Source organism: Balaenoptera physalus (assembly GCF_965194825.1).
Source record: "Balaenoptera physalus genome assembly, chromosome: 17".
Classification (NCBI taxonomy): Eukaryota; Metazoa; Chordata; class Mammalia; order Artiodactyla; family Balaenopteridae; genus Balaenoptera; species Balaenoptera physalus.
In genome coordinates, this window is record NC_138895.1 from 46939814 (window position 1) to 46961905 (window position 22092).

Sequence of the window (22092 nt, forward strand, 5' to 3'; positions counted from 1 at the left end):
TTCCCAGTCTCCCTCAATGGAAATGATGTTGACAGTTTCCTCAAGCCCAAGGGAGGGCAAGGAACAAGCTTCCAGCCCTTTGGAAGTGGAAAGGCCCAGCGTGTCCCTCTTTCAGAGATAAAGCCAAAATGTCTTGGAACCAATACAGTGAGAAGTGAGCCCAATTTTCTGGGCAGAATTGACGCTGGCATGCCAGGCTGGGTGCAGAGTGCACTGGGAGAGGATGTGGCAGGGACCGGCTGTGAGGCATGAACGCCAATGGCCTCTGTACCCCTTGGACCACCAGGCTGGACTCGGCTACTCCAGCTGGCCAAGCAGGTGCTCCTACATCTTCTCCACTGGCTCCACTGCTCCCTCCTCAAACCTCAGTCAAAAGAGTCAGGTTTCCAGGACAGCCCTGATGACCCCTCACTGAGGACTTAACTTCGATGCGCTCATCAGTACCCTTGGAAACAATAAGCCTCCACCTTACAAGCAGGCTGATTGAGGAGCTCAACATGCCAGAGTCCTTGGTACATTACCCCTACAGTGCTGGGCCAGCATTCAGAGATGTGCAGCCAGAAAGCAAGATCTCAGGTGCTGCTAGGTGGACCTGTGTCCACATTACAATTCTACCACCTTACTAGCTGTATGACCTCAGGCAGCCAAGCATTTAAAAATAGGTCTGCCATGGGGTTTGATGTACATCTTAGGTCAGACTCCCCAGAAGCAGACCCCGAGAGGAGGATTCACGTGCAGTGGTTTATTTAGAATATGCTGCCATCACAGGACTTGAGGAAGCAGGCGGGGACGGAGAAAAGTCAGAGCAAGGTATGGTTTCCCAGCCTGATCTTCCCAGGCACTTGCAAGGATGCTATACGTCAGACTGTCCCACTCACAAGGAAGTGTGGGTTTCATGTACCTGCACTGGTCATTCAGGGGCTGAGAGCATGCAGGAGATACATTCCAGGTGCTTGGGCACTCTGCCCTGTGGGCAAACCGGCCTCAGGAGCCCTTAGTCAGACCTCTGATGAGATTCACAGGTGCAAGCCCTGGAAGCATCGTTATGGTAAAAGAGCCCCCAGGATCTGGCAAAGGACGAATGGCATCTTACACCTCTAGGGCTGAATGAGAGGACTTGTGAAAAACACCTCGCACAGTGCCTGTGCAGAAGAGTCGCAGGGTCCACGCCCCCTCTTATTGTTGCCGGTGCCTCTGTGGTTGTAATTAAAAAACTGTGATTGTCATCCTCTTAGGCATTCCGCCAGGGAATGTGTCATGGGCCTCAGCCAAGGAGCTGGTGGTCAAAGCCTCCATGCAGGTAAGATAGTACATTCTAATGCACAGGAAAGAAAAGGGCGGCAACATTTATTGAGCACCTACTACTCAAGTGTCAGGCACTGTGCTGAGTGCTTTCATAAGCCATCTCATCCACTCCTTATAGCAGTCCCATCAGGTAGGATTAATATCTTCATTGTTATGGCTAAAGAAACTGATCCAGAAAATCAAAGTAAATTACCCCTTATCACACAGTTATGTCTAGGTTCTAAAGCAGTATTCTTTTTACCTAAACTTCAGAGGCTGCCCTTGAAAGATGATATGACAGAGCCTGCCTGTTGCCTGCCTGATATATTCTGAGCAGCCATGTACCCAGCTAAAATAATATATAGCTCAGCTTCCCCTGCAACTAAGGACGGCCAATAAAAGTGGGGCTCCTTTAAAAAATGGATTCCATCAGAAGGCATTCTTTTTGTCCTTCCCTCTTCCTTCTCCTGCTTAGAATACAGATGTGATGGCTGGTGCTCCAGAAGCCATCGTGGGCCATGGAAGCTAGAGCTTTGAACTTATTCTAGGTATTTGGACTTAGTTTATACGAGAGAAAATAAACATCTATATTACTGAAGCCACTTTTATTTCCTTTGTCTGTTTCTAGCAGCTGGTCCTAATCCTAACAGATACAGACTGTATGATATTTATGAGTTCTTTTAAGAACGACTTTACTATCTTGAATCAAAGTAAACTACCCACTTGTCCCAGGCCCTCTGTCCTGAAAAATACTGACGCATCTCTATGCTATAAAATTGAACCCATCAAGTCTAAACACAACAGAAAATGTCAGATAAACTGCCAGCAGCCTGAGGTTTCAGAATTTTCAGGGCAGGTATAAGTTCTTACCTTTTGAAACTGTGGAAACTGGGCACCTGCTGAGAGAAAAAGCCCTGATCTGACAGGGGTCCCTGAAACACTGGCCTCACTACAATGACCACATCACCCTTTCTTGGTCTCCCATAAACGCAGCAACCGGCATGTCCCCAGGGAAGCAACAGCATTTTGCCCTGTATCTTGCAACCCCTTAAACTGCCCACTATTCAGCAGCCTGTTTCTCTGAGTGCAGCTCCAGGAGATGGTGCCTGACTCAAGACCTGACCATGATGTCCATCTATATTCTGCCATTTGCAGGAAGAGTTGATCAGAAGCTCCAGTCAATAGGGGAAGCTCCGTGGTCCAGAGCACAGAGGGAGCCTTACATAATCGGGGATGGTTTGTCAAAGCACATTTCACATGCAACTGATTCTATCACCTTGGGACTTGCTGGTGGAATAAATAATCACCGTACACATTTTGTTAGCTATGCCTCATTAGAGATGGGTTTTTGGAAATGGCATCGTGAAGGCTGCTTATCTGTCAGTGCTCCTTTTAAGTATGGTGAGTGTTCCAGATAGGCTTTTCTAAAAAATTAGACGTCGCCATGGCCAGATGCAGCTTGTCATGGTTACTGGAGTTGAGGAAGCCAAGGGGAGGGACACGACAGCCTGAGCTCACCTTCAGAGCTTGCAGCTTCAAGTGCTGGAGGAAAGCTGGGGAGAAGTTTCTCTGCAAAGTGAGAGCTTGATCAGAACTCTTCCAAAGAAGCATCTTGACTTCAGCGTGACAAAATTCCAGCTTGAAGCCACTACGAATTTTTACACTTTCTTCTGTGGGTCTCCTGCCTCTCCTGCTCCTCAGGGTATGTTTGACTAGCTGCTAGGACCACCTCAATACAACAAAAATACGTCGGTGGAAGATGGCTCTGTCCTTGATGGGCCACGCCCAAGTCAGAAGGTGGAGAATTACTCCTTATCGAATCCAAGCAGGGCTCTGACAGGGGCCCTCCCTTAGTGACCGAGTGAGGGCAGGGGCAGGCCACTGAGTTCTCCATTCCCCGGGCACAGTACAGCACCTGGTACACAGTAGGCGCTCAGTACACAAGTTAAACTGGACCGGATTGTCACACCCTCAGTTTGGGCTTCTCTTCACTGTGAATAGTTCCTCTAACATGAGAACTGCTTGCTGGGCCCTCTCACACACACTGTAATCTATCCTCCTTGTTCCAGGACAGGAGCCTTCCAGCCAACATCAGCGAAAGGCCACAGACAGAATGGAAACTGCTGACAATATCGGTAGTAGGCAGGGGGTCTAACAGCTCCTGTTCAGCCTAGCAAGTTATCACCCCGCAATTGTCCTGTCAGGGGATGATGAGGAGTATCAGTATTATGTTATGGGTGAGAAAACAAAGACATGGAGCAGTTACTTAATCCAAGGTTTCACCCGATGTCCAAATATAGAGATTCTCATGGATTGTGAGGATCTAGATTTATCATAAAAGGCAAGTTAAGAAATGCTAACTTGCTTCACAAAAGGATTCCTTTACTTTTCCTTAAGCATGCCACTTGTCTTTGTGTTTGTAATATGCAGTTGTTAACACAAAAAAAATTTTATATACAACTTTCAGCACCACGTTTGGTCCACAAAGCAAAGTTGTGTGTCCAGTGGAGTTTTGTCCTAGTCAATCTGTATTCATGAGGTTAGAATGCAGCTTTTTCCCACACATTTCTAAATAGGAGCCTGGGGTTAACCAGGTGTCATCAAAGGGTCTTCAGCCCCATTCCTTTGGATGAAAAACAAGGGACACAAGTCCTGAGCCCTGGTGGGAATGGCCCTGCCTTCAATGAGCCCTACTTAGCCACAGCTGTGATACTAAGCTGAATAACTATTGGCTATTTTGTTCATATTTCTGGGCTTTGTTTCTCAGGGGAAATAAATAAGGGGTTAGATAAGGCAGTCTCATGCTTTGTCAGACCTGAGATTCTAGGATTCTAAATCTGGAGGAGCAGAGGCAGAGGGGTGGGCTGGGTTAGAATGGGCAGGAACAGTCACCTGGTTCAAGAATAAAGAGGATGAAGGGCTTTTATTCAAATTCCCACCAATGCCCTATGAGTCACTGCAAGCATAACCGTAAGAACACACTGGCCAAGTGCATTCCATCCAAGCTCTCCTTGAACTTGGGAAGGGTGGTGTTTGTGAAGGGTCTGTTTCTCAGCATCCACCAGGGAAGTGTTTCCATCATCTCTGTGGCTTCTAAAGCATCAAGGGGGGAGCTTCCTGTTTCAGGGGAATCAGCTCTGAGGCTGTGAATCAGAACTTTCAAGTTCTCTCCAAAAGTGAAGTTGCAGTAGTTAACTGTCCTCTCGGCAGAGGCCGGCCTGCTGGCATTCAACAAGATGAACAGTGACAGAGTGCAGTGCTCAGAGAGCCAGCAGCTACCGCGGCTGCCCTTGGCTTACGCACTCTCCCCCTAAAAAACAAAGGCGTTAAGTTTATGGATGTGTTCGTGAGTGAGAAGGCGCCTGCAAAGAAAGCTTTTGGGACATAAGTAATGTCCAGTGACAGAAGGGGCTTCAGGGATTCCTAACAAATTAGTGCTTCCCGCGTTTCAATCTGTCTGTTCAGCCCGTGGTCAGCTGCCCAGATCTGTCCAGCTTCTCTAGGAACAGAGAGAGAGCTGTGTCTTCCCCGAGGCTCGGGGCCCCCAGCCTGCAAGGAAGGAAGGATGATTTGTGTAGGGCTCAGCCCGGGGGTCTCCTCTCTCATGACGCCATCTCTTTCCCTCTCCCTGTGATGACTACGCAGCCCTTCTATCCTGAGTAGGATCTCATTGAACAGAATGCAGGATAACAACCTTCACAGTTCTGTCCTGCTTTCCATGTTTCTATGAGTCCAAGAGATACGGCAGGGCGGTGACCATGTTGCACAACCTTGCACAGTGGGGCCTTTGAGGGCTCCAATTCACACAGAGGCACCACTATGTGGTTTGGGGGCTTTATTTGCAACCTCACTTGGCACCTGGTATGTCATTGAACCACAACCTACATTTTCAATCTTAAAACCTAGATTTGTTACCTGCGTACTCAGTATTTTTTTCTGCTCAAATTCTAATAATGTCGGATACAGTTCTTGTTTCCTAAGTCACACCAGCCTCGAGAAAAATCAAACTCTTGGGCTAATTAACACGGTCACTGGCTCCACACCCACCCAGTTTTGCTACCAGGCTAACTACCCTTACCTCACTTTCAAGCCATGACCCCACCCCACTCATGTCACATGAAAAGCCTTAGAGGTCCTAGACCACTCCTACATCATGTCAAATATATTACAACATACCCACAGTGTTCATGGATGAATAACTAGAGAGAGTCATATATATAATATATGTTTATATTCTATATTTTTGCTCTAAATTTTTGAAAGGAGGTTTAATTTTCATAAATTTGAGTTTGCAAAGAATAAACCCTTGTTTTACTTTTATGATCCAAACTTTTTATATTTATGTATAACTATATGAGACTTATACATAATCCATTATTAGATGACCCAGTGTTACATTTTACATACACTTATTCATGTATTCACCTTAGCTTTGAAATTCTCTTTACGTATTTTTAGCTAATAAATATTTTCAGAAGTCCTGAAAAAGCTGTAGGCCTACATATAGGGACTAATGTATGAACAGTCCCATACTGGTCCCCATCCCCACACTGCCCCAACCAGCCCAAATCCTTTTCTAGTGGATCCCAGGTAACCCCCACATCCTGGCCACGGGGTGGGCGCTACTGCTGGGTTCATCTTTCTGTTGCGCTGGGCCCTGTGGTTACCTAAGAGGACCACACCCCCCCAAAGGTGCTGTTCTTCCTGCTCTACTAAGGAGTAAGTCTCTATCTTATGGAGAGTTTATATTAAGTTCCCTAAACACTGGGCCCCGAGGTTACTCATATGGCTTTTCCCTGGGCCACTCTCCTCCCTGCCTGGAGCCTGTGTCTCAAGAGGGACACGAGAACTTGACTCTGCCCTGCGTAAGAGGGAATCCTGGCTCCCCAGGGCAGCCTTCACCTCCTTACCTGGCACCATGAGCAACCCCAGTATCTGGGAGTCTGACCACGTCCCAGTGCGCTTACTCTCCAAAGGGTCTTAGAAGTCTCTCGCAGCATCTCAGAGTGACCCATGCTCACATTTTTAGAGCATTTTACGTTCTTCAAAAATTCCTTATGGAAAGATAAAAGATGTTTTGACTCAGGAAGATGCTCTGTCGTGAAGATGTTTTGACTCCTAAGAATACGACCATTTAAACCACAACTATATCATAGTGGATACGTTTTTGTACTGGAAGTATTTTCTGGAACAAACTCCACTCAGTCAATTTAATTCCTTGATCATTTGTTTTTAAATAGCCCAGTTAAATCCCTTCCAAGTCTTTCCACACAAAAGTTATTTTCATTGGGATTCTTTCCCATGCAAATTTTACAGTAAACCTTTGACCCATCAATAAGTGTGCTTTGTTTATATCAAATATTATGATTGTAATTTCTGCCTTTGAATAGTTCCTTTATAGACATAATTTCTACAGAGTTCAATGTTCCCGAGTCAGGCTTCACAGATTAGAATTTTATATTGTACAGATTTTAAACATGATTGGCTTTCATTTCTGTTGATCCTCTCTTCCAGTGATATTCAGAATGAACTGTATAGAAAACTGAGACTGTGTCTCTTTCATGGAAAAGCCACAGGCTGTTGTGGACTGGTGCCCCTACATCTCCCAGAGCAAACCTATCGTTTAGGGCCGGGTTGTGTACAATGAGTGGATAAAGCATAAGCACTGGAATGAGATCATCTGGGTTAAATTGGGCAAATTATTTAATCTCTCAGTTTTCCCATTTGTAAAATGGGGTCATTATTAGTAACTAAATCACAGGGTTCTTGTGAAAATTAAAGCATTAGCATTCAAAGTGTTTCACATAGTACACAGCATACAGAAACCATCCAAAACTTGATAGCTCTTGTTATTACTCCAATCACCTTAAAAACTCTATCAGTTATCTATTACTATAGTAACAAGCAACCCCAAACTGAATGGCTTAAAAGAACACTAACTTATAGCTAAATAATAGTCCATTGTATTTATATACCACAATTTATTTATCCATTCATCCGTTGACTGACATTTAGGTTGTTTTCACTTTGTGGCTATGGTGAATAGTGCTGCTGTGAATATCCACAATGATTTGAGTACAAAAAAAAGAATGAAGTACTGACAACTGCTAAAACATGGATGAATATGGAAAACATTATGCTAAATGAAAAGAAGCCAGTCACAAAATGTCTGTTTCCATAGACACAGAAAGCAGATTGGTGGCTGCCAGGAGCTAGAGGGAAGGGGACAGGGGAGTGCCTACTTAAAGGGCACAGGGCTTGCTTCTGGGGTGATGAAAATGTTTTGGAACTAGAAGGAGGCGGTGGTTGAACAACATTGTGAATGTGCTAAATGCTACTGGATTGTACACTTTAAAATGGTTAACTGTATGCTATGTGAATTTCACTTCAATTAAAAAATAATGTAATAACAGCAATTTATTCTTTCTTGTGATTCTGTGGGACAGCTGGGGGGCTCTGCTGGCTTCACCTAGGCTCCGTTCAGCGGGAGGGCTGCCTGGGAGGGCAGGGCCTCTCTTTCCACCTAGTCTTTCATCCTCAAGGAGTCGAGTCCAAACCTCAGCAAATCCCAGTGCCCCAGCACCTACCAAGTCTCAGCTAGGAAAGATGTCCCATTGGCCAAAACAAGTCACATGGCCAAGCCCAGAGCCAATGTGGGAGAGAACCACACCGGGGTGAATACCAGGAGGCATGATTCACTGGGGGTCGTCACTGTGACAGTCTTCTACAGGCATCCTTCTAATTATCTACCCCAACTCAGACTTGGGTCTGAAATGACTCTTAGATCCTGACTGATGCAGAATAGAAAGCTTTATGCTTTATGCTTTTAGAACAGGGAGATGCAAGCCTTAAATATATTCAGAGATCTCAGAATGGAATGGAACTCGGCTTCCTTCAGCATTCCTCTTTTCTGGACTTCCTCCGCATTTTAATTTCACCGGTTTTGATCAGAAACCATCTTGCTCTGAACCTGGACTGCCATTCAGTGTGAAACATCCGAATGAAGGAGCAGCAGAGATTCAATAAAATGATCATCTTCACAGCGTCCAACTCTGCAGGCTCTGGATTTACCACTCCCGACATTCACAGGGGGTTAATCCTATCAGGAAGCGCTGGTCAGCTGGGTGACTTACCCAGGCCTTTCTCCCAGGGCAGCTCTGCCAGGAAGGGCTCCCACGTCCAGGGCTGCCTGGCAGGGAGAGTGCCCTTAGTGCCCATAGAGGTGACTGATGTCAGTTTACAAAGGACATGCACACACATTATCTAACTTAAACCCTACGCGGTTGGTACTGTTACCATCCCCATTTTGCAGATGCAGAACGTGATGGAGCAGGAGACACTGGCCCAGACCCTGCTCCGGGGAAGGACTAGTTGCTTCCAGCTGCCAGCTCCTTCTGGGCATGACTGGCTGCGGAGAGCTGCTTCATCCGGGGGCAGGCCTTTACTTTCCGGGCAGCCCACGCACAACTGACAGTGTGGGGACTTAAAGGCCCCGGCATTCCAGCCCACGATAGGACCACTCTGACACGTTGTGTATGCTCCAGAGCTCCCCATGGGGGCTGCTGATCGACTCCTCCCCCTGCCCAATTCTACTCCTTCCACACAAGTTGATCCATTATAAACATCCTGGAGGCCAAATTCCATCTCCACGTCTGCTTCCAGAAATCCCACCCGCTACAAAGAACTCAAAGCTCTCAACACCCAACATCCAAAACCTGGAAGTCAGAACTGCTGGTGCCAAAGCCTGAGCTCCTTTCACCAAATCCCACTGCCTTGTAATCATTGCGCCTCTGGGCAAGAGGCAGGCCCATTTCACTGCAGAGAGTATGGGTGACCAGCTGTATAGGGAATGGTTTAGACACAGCAGGACGGTCACCCCAGACTACCTCCATATCCCACAGAAGCACGATGTTGCTCGGTAGTTCTGACCGCCATGAAAATAATGGGTCTGGAGAGCCTTCCTTGAGAGCAGGTTTTGAGGGGAGCAGGAGAAAATAAACACGTGGGTGGCAGGGCCTACTATGGGGGTGGGGGGGAGGTGCCTGACCAGCATCACAATGTGTGGAGGTGGGGGGAAGAGTGCAGAAAGAGAAGGTGGAGGAGGGCACTCGAGACGAACCTCAGACACTGGAAATGACCGGTTCCCTGCTTCCTTATAGGCCCCGGGAAGCCAAGCCGAGGGCAGAATGCAGGCTGCACTCAGAATGCCCCCTGGGATGCTCTGAGGGCTTGTGCAAACCTCCCCAGTGCCCCCCCGTGAGCATGTACCCTACCCCCCTGCGCGCAGCCCATGACAGGCTGAGCGGGACTTGGAGCCAGGAAACCTGCTGCCTCAGATAGGAGAAGGTTCAAGTGTGAGAAACAGGGACCCAAAGTGGCGGAGGCTGAAACAACATAGCAGCTTATTTCTCTCACACGTAAAAATGCAGAGGAGGGCTTCCCTGGTGGCGCAGTGGTTGAGAATCTGCCTGCCAGTGCAGGGGACACGGGTTCGAGCCCTGGTCTGGGAAGATCCCACATGCCTCAGAGCAACTGGGCCCGTGAGCCACAACTACTGAGCCTGCGCATCTGGAACCTGTGCTCCGCAACAGGAGAGGCCGCGATAGTGAGAGGCCCGCGCACCGCGATGAAGAGTGGCCCCCACTCGCTGCAACTGGAGAAAGCCCTCACAGAAACGAAGACCCAACACAGCCAAAAAAAAAAAATAAAATTAATTAATTAATTAATTAAAAAAAAAAAAAAAAAAATGCAGAGGAAACTAGTCCACAACTGGTATGGCGACTCCACATGCTCTTGGGGAGCCCAGGCCCCTTTGGGCTCACAACTTGGCCATTCCTGGGGTGCAGACCACATCCACATAACAGACGGGAGGACAGAGGGAGGGGTAAGGACAAAGGGAGAAAAGGGTGGGCACCGGCGGTCTTTAAGGAGGGCTCCTGGAAGCTGCCCCCAACATCCCCACCAATGCTGAACGAAACTGCATCACACCCTACAAATAGAGGCAGAAGGATTTGGAACTCTGAGCAATCTTGGAGGACAGGAGTGGAGAGATGTGAGGAGAAAGAACCAGAAAGAAGATGGGAAGCCGCTGGGTCCTTGTCTCCAGATTATCCATAAAGTACGCCAGATGTGCAAAGTGCTTGCTGGGAGGGGGTTTTGTGGAAAGTGCTGAAGGACCTGAGTGTTGAATGGGGGCTGATAGAGAGGCAAGACAGAGGCTGTGGTGCCAACTGGAAGCTGGGGCAGAGAAGTCCACCAGAGCATAAGCCTCATTTCAGGAGAAGGATGGAATTTTCATAAACCACAGCCTATAGGTCTGAGCCCAAGGCATTGATTTCAAAATCACACAATATATTGCGGAGCACGAGAGGTCCTAAGCCTTTATCTACAGTACACATTATTATCACTGTAAAAAAAAAAAAAGATCAAGAAATTGGCCCTCAGAGAGGTCAAGCAACTAGCCCAAAGTCACACAGCCAGTAAGTCCCAGGGCTGAGATTCAAATCCACTCCTGTCTTGTTGCAAGGCCAGTGCTCACAATCACTACCTCTACTGTCCTCGTCCACCTCATCCCCGCACCACTCACACACACAACCCTGCCAAGCAAGGCTTTCCCTCAGGTCCAAGTCCAGCTGAGGGGTTGAGCTGCCAGCCTGGAGGAGACCACCGCTGAGGTATAAGGTATGGTGTCCAGAGGACAAGTCCCTCGGGTGCTGGCTGCGGCTTCACCTTTTACTTCAGCTTCCAGTGGGTCCCACGCCCTCCCTGCCCACAGCTGCGCTTCCTCCCGTGCAGGTAGACAGAGAGAAAATCCCCCCCAGATGAGGCAGGTGGAAAGCAACAGCGCGTTCTTTCAAAGGCAAAGGGAGCTCGTGGCAGATGCCCAGGACCAATCTGCAGGGAGAGCCCTCCAGCAGGGGAGCCAGAGCAGGGCTGGGTGGGAGGAGGGGCTCGCTCCCCGGAGGCAGGGAGGGCGGGGAGCTGAGGACCACACTCCCCAAGAGCGCTGCTCCCGGGGCTGCGTCCTGCCTTCAAATAAATAGCATCATAGCACTGCCCAGGTCCAGGGCCACGGAGCCAGGGGCTGCCAACATTTCCACTAGAAAGCCCTCATCTTTCAGGCTGAAAACGCGGCTTTCAGAGTTTATTCTGAATTGAGACTTTTCCAAGTAATCTTGGGACCCAATTTTTACTTTTCATTGGTTTGGATTCTCCAGGGATGGAAAGCCCCCTAAGCAGCTCCCCCAAGCCCCCAAATAACCAAAACTAAGCCCCTAGCTGTCAAAATGGTTTTACTTTTTGTTTTAGACTTCTTTTTTCTTCTATGCTATGGAAATTGAAATAAAGCTTCAGAGAATGAATAGTTCCTCTAGGCTGGGCTGGAGCCTGGAGAGCTTTGTAAGTGTGGGTGGGAGCAGAGGGGGCTGACCTCACAGTGGCCCTCACGCAGGACAGGAACCAGGACACAAACCCTGCCCGGCCAAGGGCAGGTGAGGCCCCCGAGGTTGAAGGGGCCTACAGAGGGCGTCCTGTAATACTGCTAGGCCTCTCCAGTCCGTACGTGGCCACCACCACCCCAGCGTCAGGAGGACGAGGAGACTTCTCTGTCCACCGTCTCAGTCCTGAGACCCAGGCCACCCCCGCAGCATCACTTCATCACCCCGTCCTCCCACGCCTGTCCTCACACAGCTGCTCAAGCGCAGAGCACAGCTTACCCACAGATGAAGAAAACAGAGGTGTTCCAAGGTCCGAAATAGCCATGCACAGTCTCCCAGGTCCCCCCACTCTGGGACAGGAGAGGGTCCCCCTTCCGGTTGGTCCCTGCTCCCTTCACTCTAAACCCTCTTCCTCAGAGCAAAGCTTCCCTCCTTCCCATTTCTCACTCTGGCCCGAGGCTGGGCATCTCCTCTGGGCACTGTTTTATCTCTGAAGGAGGAAATGTCTTCCCTGCTTGGCTCCCAGGGTGAATTTATCTAGCCACTCACCCACCCCAACCTAATTAGCCACGCCCCTTCTGTGTCCTGCCTTCTCTTCTCTTATTCCCGCATTTTGTGCAACTCATCTAAAACTCTCTCAGTTCTCTCACCCACCTCCTCCCTCCTGCAGCCCGGCCTGGAGGGAAGTGCACAGAGCCCACTGCCACCAGGGAGAGTTTATCTTTCCCCAGCTGAGGTTCTTGTTATCAGTTTGTGTGGAACATTTCTTGTGAACAGTTTTTTTCACATTATTATAAACTCATTCTAATTCTGGCCTGCCCTACGGCCAAAGGTAAATCCTGCCACGTCTCTGGCCTCAGGGACTTCACCTGTGTGGCTAGTCTTCTGTCCATCCCTTCACTGGCCCTGCTCAGTGTTGGAAGATGCTGACCTGCCTGTGTGTCCCTGAACCACCCACATTCCCGAGGGGTGACCTGTGACGGCTTATCCCTCATGGTGTAGAGGAGACAAGAGGGAGCCACAGAAATGTAAGCCCCGGAGTGGGAGCCATGAGGAAGGATGAAGGGCAAGCCACTGGCCTGGGAAAGGGAGAGCGAAAAACTCCTAAACCTCTGTGAGGTATATGGAAAGTCCCAAGGGTCCCAGGAAGTCCCATAACCCCTCGCCAGATTCTCTGAGGCCCCAGCCTGTATCATCTGGCTCCAAAGTGCCGCAGGTGAGAAGCCCCGTGCCCCTGCCCTCTGAAGGAGCCCTCCTCACCTACCAGTAGTAGCTGCTGACCGCCTTCCCAGACTCATGTGGCTACAGTCAGCAGTCACGGTCTGGATTATCCGTAGCCAAGAGTCACACCAGAAAACACAGAGGAAAAGCACCAAAACCTGGAGAGAATAATAATAATGGAGAAGAGAAGGAGGTGGGGGCGGGGGGCAGAGCTGCAGCAGCATCAGCAAGGCTTGATGCCCTGAGAGCTTAAAGCAACACGGGTTGTACGCCACATTCAAGCTGCAACCAGATTTCCGTAGTAGAAAGGCTGTCATGCTGTGAAGAAAGGTAGGGAGTTGTTGGCCCCTGGTCCTTACAAATAACAGCAGTGTTTCTGTTCCTGCCTTCCCACTTCCTTATTAACAAGGATGACCCAGGAATGGACTTCTGCTCAGTGGGCATCTATTGTTTTTCAGGCCCAGCATCCATCCCCGCTTCCTCTGGTACAGACACCATCATTTGGAAAAAATTATCCCTTCCCTATTGTCAGTCTTGCAGCTTGGGTGGGGCTGACCCCATTCTGGGCTCCAGGGCTGGGCAGTGACCCAGTTCTTAGTAACCGGTTCGAGTGTATGTAATGACTTCATGAACCAAGAGAGTCAATCTCAGGGCTTTTTTTCGGGGGGACTGCAAGGGAAGAAATATTTTTTGTCTTCATTAGGGTTGCTGAAAGAGTAATATTTGTGGGTCTAGAACATCAAGCAGCCAGCTTGCCACCAGAAGAGAAGAACCTGCCTGAGAATGAAGTTAATACAGAGCAAAGAAAAGCTGATATGGTTTGATCCCCTGGATCAAGCCCTATCTGAAGCCCAGACTGCCCCTGGACTTTCCAGTTCTACATACTAATAATTTTTTTTTATTCCATTAATTTGAGTCTGGTTTTTAATGACTTTCACCTAACTCAGAACTTTTGTCTCTATAGAGAAGAAAACTGGGGCTTAGAGATGCTAAATAACCTACTAAGTTGGCACACACTGATTAGTAACTATCAGAGTTTGGATATGAACCCAGATATGCCTCATTCCAAGCCTTAGCTGTCATACTCTCCAGCCTCCCATTATATTCCTTCCCCCACTCTCTAGGTCCCTGACCTAACTCTGGTAAACATTTAGCAGTCAACCATTCTGGAACATTTGGCATCTCCATCAAGTACCCAGAGTAGTGGCTCCAGCCAGCTTTACTTAGACCACAGTCTATGCCCGCTGCTCTTTGTTGGTGCCAACTGGCATTCTAGCTTTGGTTTGAAGGCCGTGGCTTTCAAATGCAGACCTGAAGCCAGCTCTAAGGTGAGCACGTTCTGCAACCTGCATCTTACCCTTTGTCTTTAGCACGAGATCCACCACATTTTCTCCAATTGCTCATTGGCCCCAGTTGCTACTGGAGTGCTCAAGGGCATAGAACTACCGTGACTGTTTGGCAGAACCGTTTCTTGTTAGATTGGCATGGGTCACCATTGCTCTAGCTCAGCTAGGGCTGAGGAACAGTTAAAATAGCCAACAGGGTGGGGTAGGTAGCAAAGCACTTACTCCCCACTCTAATTAGAACAGTCCCTGAAAAGAGGGATGAGAAATGCCATGCTCGGCATGCCCCTCCCTGCTCTCTCCAGCCCCCAATCAAGAAGAGGCTGGAAAAAATAAGGTTAGCATCTCTGGGGGCGGGGGGGCGGGGGGGCGGGGGGGTGGGGGGGTGACATAACAAAAGCCCTAAAATAAAAAGGCGGGGAGGTCTCCCAGATGGTGATCTTACCAGAGTGACTGGGCTACAGGGAAGGTTCTCCGACTGGAGCTCTAGAGAAATAAGAGCCCATATTCTGGATCACCCTTTTGGGTTTCAAATGATAACAATTCCTAAACCAATTTATTATAGATCACCACAATTATCAGCAAAGTATGTGTTTATGTTTATCTGTTCAAAGGGTTACTCTAGGAACTGAGGCCAGATTGAGAAGACTACCTTTAATCAGAGGCCAAATTAAAGTTTTGGCTGCTGCTATGGCATTTTTTAAAGCATTATTCAAATGCCTCTAACGTAACTGTTGATATGAATGTTCATGCTTAATTTGAATACTGCTTAGATCCACAGGGAACCCCCAAAAAGAAAAAAAAAAATCATAAAATGTCAGGCTTACACAGTAAAGCTACCAGGGCTGATGCTTAAATTTAAGATTGGTTCAGATCTCCTGCTGAAGCACCAAATATTTTTTCTGGGAAGCCAGCAATATTGTGTTTAACACCTAAAAATAATTTCCTTGGCCCAAATATCCTTAAATCATTGAAAAATTTATGCATTTTCTTTGGATGGAAATAACAAAAACCCGGCAGAGGATATAAAAATGAATCGGGCCGATTGAAAATAGTTTTTAAAGTGCTTCCAGGAGGACCTTCAAGATGGCAGAGGAGTAAGCCGTGGAGATCGCCTTTCTCTCCACAGATACATCAGAAATACATCTACATGTGGAACAACTCCTACAGAACACCTACTGAACGCTGGCAGAAGACCTCAGACTTCCCAAAAGGCAAGAAACTCCCCACGTACCTGGGTAGGGCAAAAGAAAAAAGAAATAACAGAGACAAAAGAATAGGGATGGGACCTGTACATCTGGCAGGGAGCTGTGAAGGAGGAAAAGTTTCCACATACTAGGAAGCCCCTTCACTGGTGGAGTCAGGGGGTGGCTGGGGGTGGGGAACTTAGGAGCCACGGAGGAGAGTGCAGCAATGGGGGGCAGAGGGCAAAGCGGAGAGATTCCCGCACAGAGGATCACTGCCGACCAGCACTCACCTGCCTGAGAGGCTTGTCTGCTCACCCGCCAGGGCGGGCAAGGGCTGGGAGCTGAGGCTTGGGCTTCGGAGGTCAGATCCCAGGGAGAGGACTGGAGTTGGCTGCATGAACACAGCCTGAAAGGGGGCTAGTGCCCCACAGCTGGCCGAGAGGGAGTCCAGGAAAAAGTCTGGACCTGCCAAAGAGGCAAGAGACCACTGTTTCGGGGTGCGCGAGGAGAGGGGATTCAGAGCACCGCCTAAGTGAGCTCCAGAGACGGGCATGAGCCGCGGCTATCAGCGCGGACACCAGAGACAGGCTTGAGATGCTAAGGCTGCTGCTGCCGCCACCAAGAAGCCTGTGTGCAAACACAGGTCACTATCCACACCTCCCCTCCCAGGAGTCTGTGCAGCCCGCCACTGCCAGGGTCCCATGATCCAGGGACAACTTCCCAGAGAGAACACACGGTGCGCCTCAGGCTGTTGCAATATCATGCCGGCCTCTGCCACTGCAGGCTCGCCCCACATTCCGTACCCCTCCCTCTCCCTGGCCTGAGTGAGCCAGAGCCCCCTAATTAGCCGAACCTTTAACCCCGTCCTGTCTGGGTGGGGAACAGACGCCAGAGGACGACCTACATGCAGAGATGGGGCCAAATCCAAAGCTGAATCCCGGGAGCTGTGCGAACAAAGAAGAGAAAGGGAAATCTCTCCCAGCAGCCTCAGGAGCAGTGGATTAAATCTCCACAATCAACTTGATGTACCCTGCATTTGTGGAATACGTGAAGAGACATGAATCATCCCAAAATTGAGGTGGTGGACTTTGGGAGCAACTGTAGCCTTCGGGTGTGCTGTATGCGACTGACTAGTTTCTGATTTTTATGTTTATCTTAGTATAGTTTTTAGCACTTGTTATCACTGGAGGTTTGTTTATTGGTTTGGTGGCTCTCTTCTTTTTTTTAATTACTTTTTAAATTTTTTTATTTTAATATGTTTTTATTTTAATAACATGTTATTTTATTTTACTTTATTTTTTCTCTCTTTCTAATTTTTCTCCCTTTTTTCTGAGCCATGTGTCTGACAGTGTCTTGGTGCTCTGGCTGGATGTCAGGCCTGAGCCTCTGAGGTGGGAGAACTCTGAGCCTCTGAGTTCAGGACATTGGACCACCAGAGACCTCCCAGCTCCACGTAATATTAATCAGTGAGAGCTCTCCCAGAGATCTCCGTCTCAACACTAAGACGCAGCTCCACTCAATGACCAGCAAGATCCAATGCTGGACACCCCTTGCCAAACAACTAGAAAGACAGGAACACAACCCCACCCATTAGTGGAGAGGCTGCCTAAAATCATAAGTTCACAGAGACCCCAAAACACACCACCGGACATGGTCCTGCCCACCAGAAAGAGAAGATCCAGCCTCATCCACCAGAACACAGGAACCAGACCCTCCACCAGGAAGCCTACACAAGCCACTGAACCAACCTTACCCACTGGGGGCAAAGACCAAAAAAAATGAGAACTACGAACCTGCAGCCTGCAAAAAGGAGACCCCAAACATAGTAAATTAAGCAAAATGAGAAGACAAAGAAATACACAGCAGATGAAGGAGCAAAGTAAAAACCCACCAGACCAAACAATTGAAGAGGAAACAGGCAGTCTACCTGAAAAAGAATTCAGAGAAATAATACTAAAGATGATCCAAAATCTTGGAAATAGAATGGAGAAAATACAAGAAATGTTTAACAAGGACCTAGAAGAACTAAAGAGCAAACAAACAATGATGAACAACACAATAAGTGTGATTAAAAATTCTCTGGAAGGAATCAATAGCAGAATAACTGAGGCAGAAGAATGGATAAGTGACTTGGAAGATAAAGTACTGGAAATAACTACTGCAGAGCAGACTAAAGACAAAAGAATGAAAATAATTAAGGACAGTCTCAGAGACCTCTCAGACAACATTAAATGCACCAACATTCGAATTATAGGGGTCCCAGAAGAAGAAGAGAAAAAGAAAGGGACTGAGAAAATATTTGAAGAGATTATAGTTGAAAACTTCCCTAAAGGAAATAGTCAATCAAGTCCTGTAAGTGCAAAGAGTCCCATACAGGATAAATCCAAGGAGAAACACGCCAAGACACTTATTAATCAAACTATTAAAAATTAAATACACAGAAAAAATATTAAAAGCAGAAAGGGAAAAACAACAAATAACATACAAAGGAATCCCCATAAGGTTAACAGCTGATCTTTCAGCAGAAACACTGCAAGCCAAAAGGCAGTGGCAGGACATATTTAAAGTGATGAAAGGGAAAAACCTACAACCAAGATGACTCTACCCAGCAAGGATCTCATTCAGATTTGACGTAGAAATTAAAACCTTTAGAGACAAGCAAAAGCTAAGAGAATTCAGCACCACCAAACCAGCTTTACAACAAATGCTAAAGGAACTTCTCTAGGCAGGAAACACAAGAGGAGGAAAAGACCTACAATAACAAACCCAAAATAATTAAGAAAAGGGTAATAGGAACATACATATTGATAACTACCTTAAATGTAAATGGATTATGCTCCAACCAAAAGACATAGACTGGCTGAATGGATACATAAACAAGACCCGTATATATGCCGTCTACAAGAAACCCACTTCAGGGACACATATGGACTGAAAGTGAGGGGATGGAAAAAGATATTCCATGCAAATGGAAATCAAAAGAAAGCTGAAGTAGCAATTCTCATATCAGAAAAAATAGACCCTAAAATAAAGACTATTACAAGAGCCAAAGAAGGACACTACATAATGATCAAGGAATCAATCCAAGAGGAAGATATAACAATTGTAAATATTTATGCACCCAACATAGGAGCACCTCAGTACATAAGGCAAATGCTAACAACCATCAAAGGGGAAATTGACAGTAACACAATCATAGTAGGGGATTTTAACACCCCATTTTCACCAATGGACAGATCATCCAAAATGAAAATAAATAAGGAAACACAAGCTTTAAATGACGCATTAAACAAGATGGACTTAATTGATATTTATACACCATTCCACCCCAAAACAACAGAATACACTTTCTTCTCAAGTCCTCATGGAACATGCCCTAGGATAGATCATATCTTGGGTCACAAATCAAGCCCTGGTAAATTTAAGAAAATTGAAATCGTATCAAGTATCTTTTCTGAACACAATGCTATGAGACTAGATATCAATTACAGGGAAAAAAACCTGTAAAAAATACAAATGCATGGACGCTAAACAATACACTACTAAATAACCAAGAGATCACTGAAGAAATCAAAAAGGAAATCAAAAAATACCTAGAAACAAAGGACAATGAAAACATGATGACCCAAAACCTCCGGGATGCAGCAAAAACAGTTCTAAGATGGAAGTTTATAGCAATACAATCCTACCTCAAGAAACAAGAAACATTTCAAATAAACAAACTAACCTTACACCTGAAGCAATTAGAGAAAGAAGAACAAAAAAACCCCAAAGTTAGCAGAAGGCAAGAAATCATAAAGACCAGATCAGAAATAAATGAAAAATAAATGAAGGAAACAATAGCAAAGATCAATAAAACTAAAAGCTGGTTCTTTGAGAAGATAAACAAAATTGATAAACCATTAGCCAGACTCATCAAGAAAAAAAGGGAAAAGACTCAAATCAACAGAATTAGCAATGAAAAAGGAGAACTAACAACGGACACTGCAGAAATACAAAGAATCATGAGAGATTACTACAAGCAACTATAAGCCAATAAAATGGACAACCTGGAAGAAATGGACAAATTCTTAGAAAAGCACAACCTTCCGAGACTGAACCAGGAAGAATTAGAAAATATAAACAGACCTATCACAAGCAATGAAATTGAAACCGTAAATAAAAATCTTCGAACAAACATAAGTCCCGGACCAGATGACTTCACAGGCAAATTCTATCAAACGGTATTTGTTTGGAGATATTTGACAGCTATTAAATTCTATCTATCTCTATTTAGAGAAGAGCTAACACCTATCCTTCTAAAACTCTTCCAAAGAATTGTAGAAGAGAAACACTCCCAAATTCATTCTACGAAGCCACCATAACCCTGATACCAAAACCAGAAAAAGATATCACAAAAAAAGAAAATCATAGACCAATATCACTGATGAACATAGATGCAAAAATCCTCAACAAAATACTAGCAAACAGAATCCAATAGCACATTAAAAGTATCATACACCATGATCAAGTGGAGTTTATCCCAGGAATGCAAGGATCCTTCAAAATATGCAAATCAATCAATGTGATACATCATAATAACAAATTGAAGGATAAAAACCATATGATAATCTCAGTAGATGCAGAAAGCTTTCTAAAAATTTCAACACCCATTTACAAAAAAACCCTCTAGAAAGTAGGCATAGAGGGAACTTACCCCAACATAATAAAGGCCATATATGACAAACCCACAGCCAACATCATTCTCAATGGTGAAAAACTGAAACCATTTCCTCGAAGATCAGGAACAAGACAAGGTTGTCCACTCTCACCACTATTATTCAACATAGTTTTGAAAGTTTTAGCCGCAGCAATCAGAGAAGAAAAAGAAATAAAATGAATCCAAATCGGAAAAGAAGAAGTAAAGCTGTCACTGTTTGCAGATGACGTGATACAATCCATAGAGAATCCTAAAGATGCTACCAGAAAACTACTAGAGCTAATCAATGAATTTGGTAAAGTAGCAGGATACAAAATTAATGCACAGAAATTTCTTGCATTCCTATACACTAATGATGAAAAATCTGAAAGAGAAATTAAGGAAACACTCCCATTTACCACTGCAACAAAAACAACAAAATACCTAGGGATAAACCTACCTAAGGAGACAAAAGACCTGTATGCAGAAAACTATAAGACACTGATGAAAGAAATTAAAGATGATCAAAACAGATGGAGAGATATACCATGTTCTTGGATTGGAAGAATCAAAATTGTGGAAATGACTATACTACCCAAAGCAATCTACAGATTCAATGCAATCCCTATCAAACTACCAATGGCATTTTTCACAGAACTAGAACAAAAAATTTCACAATTTGTATGGAAACACAAAGGACCCCGAATAGCCAAAGCAATCTTGAGAAAGAAAAACAGAGCTGGAGGAATCAGGCTCCCTGACTTCAGACTATACTACAAAGCTACAGTAATCAAGACAGTATGGTACTGACACAAAAGCAGAAATATAGATCAACGGAACAGGATAGAAAGCCCAGAGATAAACCCACATACATATGGTCACCTTATCTTTGATACAATGGAGACAAGTCATCTTCTTCAATAAGTGGTGCTGGGAAAACTGGACAGCTACATGTAAAAGAATGAAATTAGAACACTCCCTAACACCATACACAAAAATAAACTCAAAATGGATTAAAGACCTAAATGTAAGGCCAGACACTATAAAACTCTTAGAGGAAAACATAGGCAGAACAGTCTATGACATAAATCACAGCAAGATCTGTTTTGACCCACCACCTAGAGAAACGGAAATAAAAACAAAAATAAACAAATGGGACCTAATGAAACTTAAAAGCTTTTGCACAGCAAAGGAAACCATAAACAAGATGAAAAGACAACTCCCAGATGGGAGAAAATATTTGCAAATGAAGCAACTGACAAAGGATTCATCTACAAAATTTACAAGCAGCTCATGCAGCTCAATATCAGAAAAACAAACAAACCAATCCAAAAATGGGCAGAAGATCTAAATAGACATTTCTCCAAAGAAGATATACAGATTGCCAACAAACACATGAAAGGATGCTCAACATCACTAATCATCAGAGAACTGCAAATCAAAACTACAGTGAGGTATCAACTCACACTGGTCAGAATGGCCATCATCAAAAAATCTACAAACAATAAATACTGGAGAGGGTGTGGAGAATAGGGAACCCTCTTGCACTGTTGGTGGGAATGTAAATTTATACAGCCACTATGGAGAACAGTATGGAGGTTCCTTAAAAAACTAAAAATAGAACTACCATACAACCCAGCAATCCCACTACTGGGCATCTACCCTGAGAGAACCATAATTCAAAAAGAGTCATGTACCACAATGTTCATTGCAGCACTATTTACAATAGCCAGGACATGGAAGCAACCTAAGTGTCCATCCACAGATGAATGGATAAAGATGTGGCACATATATACAATGGAATATTACTCAGCCATAAAAAGAAACGAAATTGAGTTACTTGTAGTGAGGTGGATGGACCTGGAGTCTGTCATACAGAGTGAAGTAAGTCAGAAAGAAAAACAAATACTGTATGCTAACACATATATATGGAATCTAAAAAA

The 22092-nt window shown here is 45.7% G+C and overlaps 1 long non-coding RNA gene across 3 annotated transcripts; it reads right to left on the bottom strand.

Moving 5' to 3' along the window:
• Window positions 1-648: 648 nt before the first annotated feature.
• Window positions 649-16187, bottom strand: LOC309646447. Of its 3 annotated transcripts, XR_014255367.1 has the most exons (4): window positions 15762-16187; window positions 12985-13099; window positions 6195-6338; window positions 649-4594 (listed from the first exon to the last, which is right to left on the bottom strand). It is a non-coding gene; the product is annotated as an uncharacterized lncRNA (long non-coding RNA). The 3 variants fall into 3 exon arrangements; XR_014255368.1 differs by lacking the exon at window positions 15762-16187 and having other exon boundaries at window positions 12985-14596; XR_014255369.1 differs by lacking the exons at window positions 12985-13099; window positions 15762-16187 and adding an exon at window positions 12168-12978.
• Between the last annotated feature and the right edge of the window lie 5905 nt (window positions 16188-22092).